Below are 12,272 nucleotides of genomic sequence, written 5' to 3' on the forward strand. Positions count from 1 at the left end.
TGAATCGGGGGGGACGGGACGGGACACGGACACCCCCCAAGCCCTGACACGCTGTGAAGGACAGGGTGCTGCAGACCTTGCCCGGAGGCCCTCCGACCTGAGGGGGAGCCCCTCAGCTATGCTCCCCCTCATGCCGGGGAGGGTGTCAAAGGCCAGTGACCGAGGCGAGGCTGAGGCCATCCCACCCGGGCGCCTGACGAGAGGCGACCGTTAGGTGCCCGGCGGGATCCCGCGTCCCTCACAGCCGCCTCTGAGGGGCCGCCGCCGCCGGCGGCCCCGCCACCCGCCAGGGGGCAGGAGGGGCGCTGCCGCCGCGCGCGTCCCGCCCTCACCGCGCCGGGGAGGCTCCCCGGGCCCCAGAGACACCTCAGGCGGCGGCGGCGGAGGAGGAGGAGCAGCGCCCGGTCCCAGTCCTGACCTGCTGCCCCGCCGCTGCCTACTCCTCTTCCGCCGGCCGCAGGTGAGAGACCGGGACGGGGAGGGGAGGTACCCCGGGCGTGGGGGGACTCGCAGCCCGCTCCCGCGGAGCGGCCCCGCTCCGCGGAGCACGAAATTAAAAGCGTCGATAGGTTTTCCTTGTATAATGGTTATTTACTACCCCTTATTATGCCACTTGATACGCTTGCGAACAGCGAACACGTTTTCAGGCCCGTAAACCTTTCTCCAAGTTTATTTTGCTTAGAAAAGGTGGATTTGGTAAGCTGCGAGGCCTGATAATTTACATGTGTTTCTGCACACCGGATGAATGGAGAAGTTATTCGCTAGGTTTGTCTTTTGCGGAATAACGCGCTCAAAAGCCAAAAGCTGACTGTTCTGTGACGGAGTATTTTGGATCCTCTTTTGCTTCTACCTTTTTGGCACAATAGGGCTTTAAATTGCTGAAAGAGGTACTTAAATATCCAGGGGAAACTTGAAATATCTGCAGAGGGTTGGTTCATGTCTTTTTTACTGCTGAAGAGGTAAGTCGCTTCTAATCTCGGTAGGACATGTTATGGCATTTCTATAACAAGTGAGTGTTCTGTGTTAATAAAGGGATTAAAATGCTTTAATATGTATAGTACAACATTTGATCATTATTGCTAGGGTCTTATGTTTGCTGCTGGCTGATAAAGTGTATCATCTAGCAGGGCCGTATTGTCACCAGTGACCCAGGACCCTACTAAAGTCTGTTGAACGTGAGACTTCTTTTATGACCAGTAAAGATGTGGTCAGCAGAAGTGCTCAAGACTGGCAAAGACACTTTGAAAGCATTTTTGGACATGCAAAGTGAATTCTGAGGTGGTTGTGATTTATTATATGAAATAAAGTGTCCTGTGCTGGACACTGCAATATGAAAACTTCTTTATAGTGGGAAATAGGATGTAACTGTACCTGCACTAGTGACCTTACTGCTTTGTGCTAAGATTCATGATGCAGGGGTCTTCTTTTTTTTTAAAAAAAAAAAAAGGGGGGAGCTAGGAACTTTAGAAGAAACCCTGCTTTAAAAAAAAAAAGTGAACTTTTAAACTTTATGTCTAAAAAGGAAAAGTACTATAAAGAAATTCTATAGCTATTATATATTTTGAGGATAAATAAGAATAATGTGGTGGTGTCTTTTTCTTTTTTTTTTTTTTTTTTTAAATATTATTTTTAAGCAAGCAGGATTCCAGGAGAGAAAGAGAAATGTTCTAGGAGGGTTTAATGATTGTGCCTAGGTCAGAAATAGATAAATAAACAAACAGTGTGGTGGTGTGGTTGTGTGTGTACTGGGGGGTTGTGTGTGTTTGTTTAGGTACCCCCACCTTTCAAATCTTGAAGTCCTGATTGGGAAGTTTTTCTATGATCCCCCATAGGTGGAAGAAGGGTGTGTTGCAGATCTATGTTAAGACCCATGTTACAGTGTACTCATGGTGTGTTTGCGTGTATAGTGAACTACGTACATCCGAAAAAAACCATTGTAGTGGTTGATATTAAAACCAGTATTTGCCGAAGTCACCCACACGTTGACAGTTTCCCCCTATCCAGAAGTGTAGAATGGAAAATGAGGAGTATGTGGAACACCGCTCTGAAAACAGTAAGCCAATACTGATTTCTAATGGCCATTATAGCATGTTATTTATGCTTCCAGAAGCCATTACTAGCAGCAATTAGGGTCATTGGGGGTTCTTGTAAAGCAGCCATTAAACTTCTTAATTTTTTTCTTAATGAAGTTAATGTCAACACCATTAAGAGAAAACAAGGAAGATACTTCATTCCCTAATGTATATGGATATTTATGTTCTCATGGTTTGTGCTAAGTGAAAGAGCAGGTGCTGGTTGAGAGCTAATTAGTTTAGGTGTTAGCCTAGAGACAGATGATCATTGTCTTCTGTTAATGTGGGTGTTTGTGTAATTGCCAGTTGCTCTTAGATTTAAAAAAAAGACAATATCCCCTGTGGAATCACCAACCCCCCTCCCCCCCCTCTAAATTGCATTTTTAGATTTATTTTTGGGTTACATCTTTGACTTGGATTTAACATTACAGAATTTATCAAAATTACTCATTCTGATTTTAGTTTTATTATGAAGGCTGTGAAACATAGGCTAAAACACTTCACCCAGTGATTGCTCCTTCAGTCTCATGGTTTGTCTTGAAGCTACATTTTATCTTTCTGGAAAGGGAACCAGTCTACCTGGATTTGTTTGGTGTTTTGGATTAATAAAATGTAATAGTCAAACTGTACTAAGCATCTGCAGGGCTTTTATATTGAAAGTGTCATTTGGGACTTATTCTATGTACAAATATTTTTTTTTTTGTAAATCAGATTGTTTCATTGTCATAAGAAATCAGCCTGGGAACTGAGGTGTGTAAGAGCACATAGCCAATGGAATTGATGTTGTCCTCTAGGTTACAATGAATTGTCTGCTTCGGTGCTGCTTTGACTTACCAAGGTGTGAGGATCTGTATTCACTAGCAGTGAGCGTGTGTTGGCTGCTGTCTGTGCTACTCACTTGTTTCTGCTGTTCTTTTGGGCTGGATTTGATGCTCTGTCTGAGAAGCATCTGTGTTCACAAGCAGTTCCAAAGATTTAGGCATACTGTTAAAGTGGAGTTACAGACCTTAGTAGATCCAAAAAGGTTTTTCAGGTAAAAACTGGGACATGGCTGAGCCAAAGATCCTTCTTTTCCTCTCTAATCAGAGTCCAGTCAGTATTCAAACTCTTAAATGCAGGAGAAAATCTATTAAACTAGCATCTGCAGAGTTTCAAGATGATTATTTGCTAAGCTGACAGGATGTTACAGAGTGAAATAGTTTGTAACCCCTGTGCAGTTAGATCATCTTGTATTAAAATAAGGAAGTGCAACTTCTTCCTTAGATCATTACAGTATACTTCATGAATAGTCTTTTGTTTGCTGAAAAACATATTTTATATTTTACATTTTGAAAACAGTAAAGACATTGATCTGGGATTTCCTCATACTCTTATTTAATAAACCACATTTTCTGCTGGAAAAAAATGATGCCTTTAAAAAAAAAATAGGAGTTTTATAACACTTTTATCTCATAATAAAAATCATTATAATTGTTATCTCCAGAGACTTGCAAATCATTTTTTTTTAAATTATTGCTGTTGGTTGCCTTTTGCCTTTTACACTATCCTATCTATCTTCCTGAGTCACCTCAAGTAGGATCCAGGCTCTGTCTTGTGCAGCAAGTGGCAGGGTTGTCCATATATGCAGGCAGAGGAGCAAGCAGTACATTTGATCTTTCCTTTGGAAGTGTTTTTCTTTGCTTAATAAGTGTAAGATACAATAGTGTAAATATGCTGTAATAATATTTCCTGCACATCACATGTAGGTTGCTATTGCTGAGTGTTATCTCTTCAGAGTTAGTAAAATTAAGGTGTAAAAGGTGAAATAATTTTGTCTAGGTTACTCAAAGATAAGTAGCAAAACTTAAGTAGAAGATGGGGCTGCTGTTCCTTTGCTAATCAAGGCATTGCTTTACCTCAGTAGCTTGGAGTTATGACATGAATTTGTGTCAAAATGTATCGTTCAAACTTACTCATTTTGTGTAGCCTGTTCTCAGTACCTTTTTTATAAAAATCAAATAAACCTTTTCTTTTGTGGCAACCAAGCTGCTGTTTTGATTTTCACAGCACAGGCCCTGCAGTTCAGAGGCTTCAGGTCTGTTGGTGTTTTAAAGATGAAACAAAGTCAAAGCTGGCTCTCATGTGACGCAGGGCCGCACATACCACTTTTCCTAAGAGCTTCCTTCACAGCTAATGGCCAAAATGTTCCTCTCCTTAACAGCTGTTCTGTAATCCTCATTTCAGCATTAAAACTAGCTTCTGGTCTGTAATTAGAGAGAAGGAACAAACAGGGTGTGTTTAACTTCTGTTTCTGGGCATAAAACTAAGTAACGCATTCTAGTTAAAAACAGAAGTAACAAAGACTACCAAGGCTGTAACTAATGGCCTAAGCCAGAGAAAGGTGGCAAGTGCCTTTGAATACAGCTGGCTGTTTCTGGCAACTTCTCCCTGAAGTGCCCCAGTGCTATGCATATGTCTGTGTTTGCTGCAGAGTATATACATTTGCTCTGCTCAGGTAGCTTGCAGGACCTCCTGGTAAAGATAATTAAACAAGCTAATTTTCAGACTCATTCTCCTGTGTCCTGCATCGCAGTTTGCTAAAGAGTAGTGATAGAGCTTTGTACCATCCTCTGTTCTGTGTGATGCAGAAATAAGTACTGTTTGACACGCGAGTCGTCATTCAGCCCACAACAAAATGAATGTGTTTTCCTGAGATGCTTAGCAAGTATAGCAATAAATTCTTTATTTTATAATGCTGCCTTGTAAATGGGTGGTTAATAAGCTGCAAGCATACTCTTGTAATACAATCAATATGAAAACATTGTAAAAGGACTTCGATTTAAGTTGTAAGGTCTTAAGAGTGCATGCTTTATTTCAAGGAAGGAGACAATATAGTAAGTGTTTTATAGGTAGATAAATGTAGAAATAGTTTACATGTGACTATAACTTTGTTTTTAATTTGTTACTTTTCACTCTATGAAGTTTTCTTATGACTAATAGTGATTAGTTAGCACTTCAATGAGTTGAATAAAATATTTCAGTAAGGTGCCCTTCATTTGTACTATAGCTTGGGTTTTAGTCGTTATTTATTTAATGTCCAATCTGTGACATTGTTTTCTGCTTTATTTATTTATATAAAATATAATACATTCATACTAGGGAGTTCTTTTAAAGAACTAGTTGATGATTAAACCATCTACCAGTGACTAATTCTTACTCAGATACCGTTTTCCATCCAAGTAACCACAATGGTGAGGAATCAAGGGTGCCAATAGAATGACAAAGCACATGGAAGGGCTGGGTAATGAGTGCAGCTGGGAAGGAGCCATCGAAGGTGGATTCAAGCAGACTGAGCTCACTGAGGTTTATTCGTAGTCAGCTGCAATTAATGGAAATGGGCAATAAACCTCTGATCATTTAAATGCCAGATATTCTTAGCACCTGGCTCGTGTCAGCTTGAGTCCATCTGTTACGGTATTTCAGGCAGGACCCGCTTGTTGAAACAAACTCACACTTAGGCTGTGGAATAAAAAACAGATCAGGTCAAGCTGAGAGAGGATGAACTTTGTACTGGTTTTTCTTTGTGTCTACATCTTTTTCTCTGTTATTGCTACTGAGCTTCTGTACGACTAAATCAAAAAAATAAATTCCAGTAGTGGAACAGAATTTCGGTTTCAATTTCCTCATTTGAAAGGAAGCTGGGGCATGGCTATCAAAACTTTCTCACTTCCTGACACTTTCTGACTGATCTTCTGCTCCTCCTTTGCTGCTGGTTTCAGCCTGCTGCCATGAAGGTGGCTGTCATTTCAATAGCAAGGAAACAAACATATATATATTTGTGAGATACACATTTATTGGAATAAACTAAAATAAATGACAGAAGACATGAGAAATGTATGTAGTTATTACTAACATTTTAATCAAGAACTGGGTTTTGAGGTGAAAATGCTTTAAAAATTCTTGTCACGAATAAAGCCAATGAATCAGTTCCGATACTTTAATTGTGCAAGTTCTTACTGTCCTGCTTATTCTATGTGTAATACATGTACTAGTGTATGTAGGCCCTGTGCAGCTTATGAGAAGACAAAGAGAAAAATAGAGACAAAGAATACTTTTGTAGATTTATAACTCGTAGGTTATTGCCCTGATTTATTTCAGTCTGCCATCAGAAGGGACGGTAGGCATTGCAGGGTGTGCGAGCCTTTTCCCTCGTGTTGGGTCTGAGGAGCATCTGCAATTCTGCTCGGGAGTTGGGGGGAAAAAAGCAGGCACATCTCATAGGCTAAAAGTGTGATCCTGAGGTGCACCCTGTCTCCACACTCGGCAATGGTCAGCACCAGGAAGGTGGGGGAAATGTCCCCCCTTGGTTTGACTGTCCAGACAGCTGTACGGCTGGAGCTCTGATGGAGCCTTGCTGGGCATGAGAAGAGCCTGGAAGGTCTCTCCACTGGTGTGAACCCTCTGGCAGTGGACTTCTAAGCCCCCAAATCTTTTTTCTTCCCCTAGAATTGACATAATCCGCCAGTCACTTCACAATCTTATGAGCTGATTGAGGTTTGGGGTTTTTTGGCACAATTTTGCTCTGTTGTGAAGTGTCCATGCAGTTAATGAATTTAACAATTTGTATTTTTTTTTTCAGCAAGGGCTTGTATATGTATGTACAGGAGGGCACAGCTTCTGTTGGGAATGTCCTGGGAACTTTAAATTCATTTCTGCTCACTAGTTATGTAAAAATGACTCATGACAGCTGTGTAAAAGATTATTTTTCTAGAAATATTCTTACATGACTTTGAATATAAATGCAGGAGTAAATGCAATGAAGGGTGTGATTTTTATGGTGTAGCTAAGCTGGCTCAACAGGCAGCTGTCACTAAAAGTGGGCAGTGCTGTTTGCCTCCTGCCCCTGTGCTCCCATCCCTCCCTGAAGTCAGCACTGGTGCTCATCTGACCTGCTGGTGAGCTGATTCATGGAACTAAATGGGCAAAAAGCTATTTTTTTAATAGGATAAGCATTTTTTAAGTGTGATTTTTATTTTTTTTTTTTTTCCTCTCTGTAGGAACAGAACAGCCAGGCTAGAGGAAGTGGCAAGAACATATTGTTGAACTTCTGGAGAGACAGGCGGGGATGGTTCCCTCCTCTTCGGCAGTGCCTGTACTGTAAAACTCTTCTCCTAGTTATCCAAGTAGTAAGTTATACTTCTACAGACTTGCTGGAAAAGTGACCTGGACTGCGTTTTGATTTGAGGTATTGCCAACTGAATTGTTAGCCCAGTTTCAGTACTTCATAAGAAAGAGCTCTGCTCCTCTGCTTTACTTGTACAGCAGGAAATGAATGTGAAAATATTTTACTGAAGTACTTTTAAAAAATTACCTATAGTTTTTTGCAAGTTCCTGAGGAGTATCCTGTTTTTGGTTTAGTAGTTTTTACTTTTTATCTTTAGTCTGCTGATGGTAATACAATAACAGTTACAAGCCCCCCACTACCTTTTTCCTCAGGATGCTGCACTTTCAAAATAAGGCAGAAGATGCCTTGCAGTGCTATAGCGACAGTTTTGTTGGCATATACTGTGATTTGGTTAAGAAAGTGCAGTGTTATTGCGTGTAACATAATAATACAAAATTTACAGCTGTTGGAAGGTAGTCAAAGCTAGGAGTTGCTCTGAGAAAGTGAGAATTTAATTTGATAATAGTATAAACACCATGTTTAGCTTTCAAAGAAATAGGAAAAAAACCCAGTATAGTTACTTTGTAAAAAACAATTTGATGCAGTTCTCACAGTGCCACAATAGGCAAAATTCCACACAGGTGGTTTTGTTTTACCCAGCAATCTGATGTGTTGATTACTTGCATATTCAGGGCTCACTTGCAGAGTTGTAGTGATTTAGAACATGATTTAGTGACACAGGTTGTCAGTGTGAGCAGAACTGCATGTGGGTGTTAATTACTTCTAGTCAGGTGCAGACCAATAAATTCACAATGTTGCTAGATAAAGAAGATTAAATTGCAACTCATGAATAATATATTGGAAGAATAAAGGGAGAAACTTTGTTTTTCAAGTTTCTCAGCAGATTTAGGCAAGAATTAAGAGCTGTTTTTACTTATATTGGCTGTGTGTTCCATACCTGTTTATCAAGCATGTTTATGTAGGGAATTTGGATGTACTTGTAGCTAAACTGGTTTACTAGAGTAGCATTAAGCACTTGTTTTACATGTTGAATTAATTTTTGTCCTACATTTATGCAGGCTATTGTATTTAGAAATTCATTCTGCTGTACTTATTTTGAACTGCATTGAAATATAGATCCTTAATCAGTCATGGTTAGGCTTTTCTTGGAGTCGTCTCCGCTGCCGATAAAATTGTGTATATATAAAGATACGTATACATGTGTATGTATAAATTAAGAAAACTAACTAAAGTGTAATTTCTGGAGGCTACAGAATCTAAAAGATGCTGTGCTTGTTTCTTTCTATCTTTCTGGATGGCTTCTCATCATGTTCAGTGTATCATTATCCCAGGCATCATTCTTTGGGCTTGTGCATTTACAAATGGATAACCAATGTTTCAAGAAGCACTTGCCAAAAAAAACCCCAAAACAACCAAACTGATTACTTACTGGTAAGTCTGAGGAGTGTTCGCTGTAGAAAATATGGGAAAGCTGCGAATCAGTTAATTTGCTTTCTTATTTAAACCAAGGCAAGGGGTGAGGTAACACTTCTCCAGTGCAGTGTATTCAGCAGAGCTTTCAGCATGCTGAATAACACAGTGTTTAGTTGGAGTAGTTGGAAAGAGGGTGATGTGTTGCAGTTCTTGCATGCTATAAAAACATTCTCACTAGAAACAGAGGGACTTTCATGAGGGGAAAAGAGTAAGGGGGGTGGGGAGGAGGAAGGATTTCTTTAACTGTGGCACTGCCCTCACAGAAATGGGATAACTATAGGTTGCTGGCAGAGGAGACCTAATTATATTGTATAACAATACTATAGTGGACCTGGGTAAAACTTGCTACAACCCAGAGTCAGTCTAGGTTAATGATAATGTTGAGATGGGGGCTCTGGAGATACCAAAAGAGGGAAGGCAGCCTATGTCTTCTGGAAACCTGGTGTGATTTAAAAGCATTTTTGCATGCAGCTACCTAATGCATTGGTGATCAAATTGTCCAGAAATATTTTTTAGTTGCTCTGACCTGAAGCCTGCTCTCAGAGCAGTGGCCTAGCAGTGGGCAGGGGAAGCATGCCGACCCTGAGTGGGGAACTACTCTGTCCCTCTTTTCAGTGTTGTGGTTGAATTTTGGTAAGTTCTGTTCTTGTGTGCTAGTTAGTGGTGTTACCACCCTGATTTGTGCTTTCTCTGCAAGACATCAGCTAGCTGTATTTGTGTCCACCCCATATGGGAGGGTTTTAAGCACCTTGGGCTTCTGGATGCTGCCTCTCTGGGCTTGCTCACTGAGCCTGGACCTTGGGAACAACTGCCCTGGACCTTAAAATCACTGCTGACTGTCTGCATCTGTTTGAAGTAAACTTCTCTGGAGTACACCTGCTAGGAACACTTAACTCTTAGAGGCGTGAGATAGCTGACAGTCACAAAGATGCATAGCTAGTTGTGGGGGAATTTTTAAAGCACTTTTCCAAGTGATGCTGGAGGTTGCTGGTCAGTGCAAAACAAACTAAACTTCATGCTGTTCCCTGAATCTCCCCTCTTTGCAGTGTTCTTTTGGATTTAGTCAATGCTCTCCAGGGTTCCTATGTCCCCGTTCCAGTACTTGATGCCCCCAGTGCAGGCTTTTCTTTACTCCGTGAGAAGGATTCAAGCAGACTTCGATTCTCTTGCTGTTCCCTCTGCTGCTATGTGACCCTCTGGTCAGTCACAAACCCTTGGGTGGTCTGTTGCATGGTTACCACACAGTTTGAGTTCAGACCTGAAAAACTGGTTTTTATAGGCACTAAACACCTGTTCTGCGGCCCAGGTAATTGTGGATGGTCTTTAATGATGTCTTGTTCAGCAGCGGAGGCTGAGCGCTACTCCTCCCTCTGTGCAATGCCATACAACCAGCCCTTCCTAACTGTGTTCCCCTTCTTGAGCAAAAAAATGTTACATTTAAAGAGCATTAGTAATGTCCAGCTGAACTTCAGAATATGTATGTAGGTTCCTGTGATAGTTATGAGGAGTTTGTGATTACAGAGCAGAGCTGCTTATCATAGTGTTGTTTCCTCACCCACTCCAGAAGTGTATGCAGTCAGGCTGTGTGTAGATCTTGTAACATAAACATATATTCTTACATCAGGGGAGCAACTCAGTAATTATGGCCACTTTGGCTTTTAGACAATAATCGGACAGGTAACAGGTCTGCATTCTAACCTAAGAGGATGACTGCACAAAGCGTTGTGACGGAGCAAGCTAAAATGCCTTAGTCACTACATGTGTGTAATGTTATCCTCCATAAGGTAAAATGTGAGACAGGTTATTCTATTTTCCTTTACAGGAGACTATGAGTTTGTACGTTGGGAGTTACTATGGGAGATTTTACATGCTGTTAATCCTCATGTTTTAATCAACCTACTAATAGTTTATTTGTGTAACTAGGTAGTTAGTTTTCTTTAGCATGGTAGCCTTTAATAAAAAAAAAAAAAATTCTTTAAAAATCTGGATAATTCGATAATTTGGACAGACAGTTTGTAGAACACAAACTGCATTTTATGCCTTTGGATTGGAAATAATACCTGTGTCAGAATGATCCCAAGATGTAGCTTTGTGTAGTTCTAAGCTTCTTGGGGTGTTTGCCTGTATTCCCATAAACCATTCATTATTATTAATTCTTTTCTATGTTGATATATAGCTAACAGGACGGAAAGGTAGGCAACCATTATTTTTATTCACCTGCCCTTTCTCTGTTTAAAAAAAAGCCTTTTTTTTTTTACAAGGTGGTAACCTGGGAGGGAGCACCCTCCTTGCAATATTACCAAACATAGCTTTTGGTTATGAATTGCTAAAAAAAAAAAAAAAAAAAAAAAAGGCGTTTCAAAACTGTAAGGCTCATCTTTCACTTGCCTTGTGAATGTTTGATCTATTTTTGGCCTAAGTTGAGTTTTTCACTGCAGTCAAGTGCTGAAAGCTTTGTTTAAAACACAGTTTTGTGTTTGTCCGCTAAAAATGTCTGCTGTCATTAATATACTGATAAAGCTCTAACCTTGTGAGCCAGCGGGCTAAATCATTCTTCTAACTTCCTTCCTGTCTTAATGGAGAACTCAGCAAACTTTTAAGCCCTTTCCTTGGGCCTATGACTTACATTTTTACATATATTTCCCTATAGTGAAATATTAATTTTAGATTTCAAGCACACTAAATGAAGGAATATATGGCTAAGATTATATGCTATGCTTCTGGAATATGCCATATGGTTTTGTACTTTATCTTGTTTGTGCAAGAGACTAATTTCTGAACACGAACTATTGGTACAGCCTTCCCAAAGTAGGAGTACTGACACAAGTGTCTGCTTTTATTGATAAGCTTCCTGGCTTTTCTTTTGTTTGACGTCTGCCAGAAAGAGAATATACCTTTTCTTATTTGCGATTTCTTGACCTGGATTTACCGTGCCGTCTGAGTTCCTTGATGTGTCATTCACTGAATCGTCCCTATTCCTTGGACTGAACTCCTCTTGATCTCTTCTGTAGGGTCATAAAAGAAGGGCATACTGGGAAAGTCGCTGAAGTGATTGGAGGAGGAGTGGTCGTCAGGCCAAGTGCTGCTCCCTGTCTGTAAGCTGGGAGGATCAGACCTCTGGTCTGGTCTGTATCGGCTCTGGGGAGATCGTGCACCGCTGTGATCAGAGTTCCTCAGGAGTGGAGAGGGCCCCACCCCAGTGTTGCAATCTGCCTTCACAGTATAAACTGCAGGAAGAAACATTAGAATTACACACATACATAGTGGTACTTAATTCAGCGTTTTTTTCTCACAGTTATGACTTTTATTGCTTTTTGTTTAAAAGATAGGTTTCTAAACACATTTTTATGCTAGCTTCCAGGCTTCATCTCAGCCAAGAGAGGAAAATTTAGGGGAAACTTATAATCAAACAACACTTAAAAAATTTGATGTATAGTTATATTTGCTGTCATGAATATAATTTTATGTAAATCTTAGTATTTGTTTATTGCAGGTGACTTGAATCCTTGCTTTATGTTCACAGTACAGATTTATTTCCAGCTGTGACATCGATAAAACAGACA

The 12,272-nt window shown here is 40.4% G+C and overlaps 1 protein-coding gene across 9 annotated transcripts in view; it reads left to right on the plus strand.

The window, feature by feature from the left end:
* The first annotated feature begins 293 nt into the window (after positions 1–293).
* ADCY7 (adenylate cyclase 7) overlaps positions 294–12,272 on the plus strand; it is a 68,232-nt gene continuing 56,253 nt past the window's right edge. For 3 of the 9 annotated variants that reach the window (XM_069793630.1, XM_069793628.1, XM_069793636.1), the window contains exons 1-2: positions 302–460; positions 7,109–7,296. The gene's annotated coding sequence lies outside the window, so the exon portion shown is untranslated. Of the gene's footprint in view, positions 461–560; positions 697–7,108; positions 7,297–8,551; positions 8,668–12,272 lie in introns of those variants that run through there. The other 6 variants (XM_069793631.1, XM_069793633.1, XR_011326531.1 and 3 more) reach the window with 6 other exon arrangements.

The sequence above is a fragment of the Haliaeetus albicilla genome, chromosome 10 (assembly GCF_947461875.1).
Source record: "Haliaeetus albicilla chromosome 10, bHalAlb1.1, whole genome shotgun sequence".
Classification (NCBI taxonomy): Eukaryota; Metazoa; Chordata; class Aves; order Accipitriformes; family Accipitridae; genus Haliaeetus; species Haliaeetus albicilla.